The sequence below is a fragment of the Arachis ipaensis genome, chromosome B08, assembly GCF_000816755.2.
Source record: "Arachis ipaensis cultivar K30076 chromosome B08, Araip1.1, whole genome shotgun sequence".
Lineage (NCBI taxonomy): Eukaryota > Viridiplantae > Streptophyta > Magnoliopsida > Fabales > Fabaceae > Arachis > Arachis ipaensis.
In genome coordinates this window covers 4,324,582-4,325,010 of record NC_029792.2, presented here as the reverse complement: position 1 = coordinate 4,325,010, position 429 = coordinate 4,324,582, and positions in this window count along the sequence as shown.

Genomic DNA, 429 nt, shown 5'->3' with positions numbered 1-429 from the left:
GTTAAAAAAATTAATTATTTAACATTACTCTATAAATATACATCAAAAACTACATTAATTTTTTCTTTCTTTCTTATAATTAACCCAAATCAAATTAAAGAAGGGTTTATGTAAGAAAGATAATAAGTAGCAAGAAAAATGGGAGAAGAATATAATTAACGAGGAATTTAACAACACTGAGAAGGAGTTGCTGCTGCCTATTACTGAGGAAGAGGAATTACTTGGGGAAGAGGCATTTTGTCTGTTCTGAAATGTACAATTAAGTGTTTCTGTTATTTAACATATCTTAGATGATGTAGTAAAAATGTAAATAACATTTATCAGAAGAAATACAATAAATTAACTACTAAATTGGTTATTATTATGTATTTGTGTAGATTTTACATATGTTATTTTATATATTTTTAATATATATTCTATATAAATACC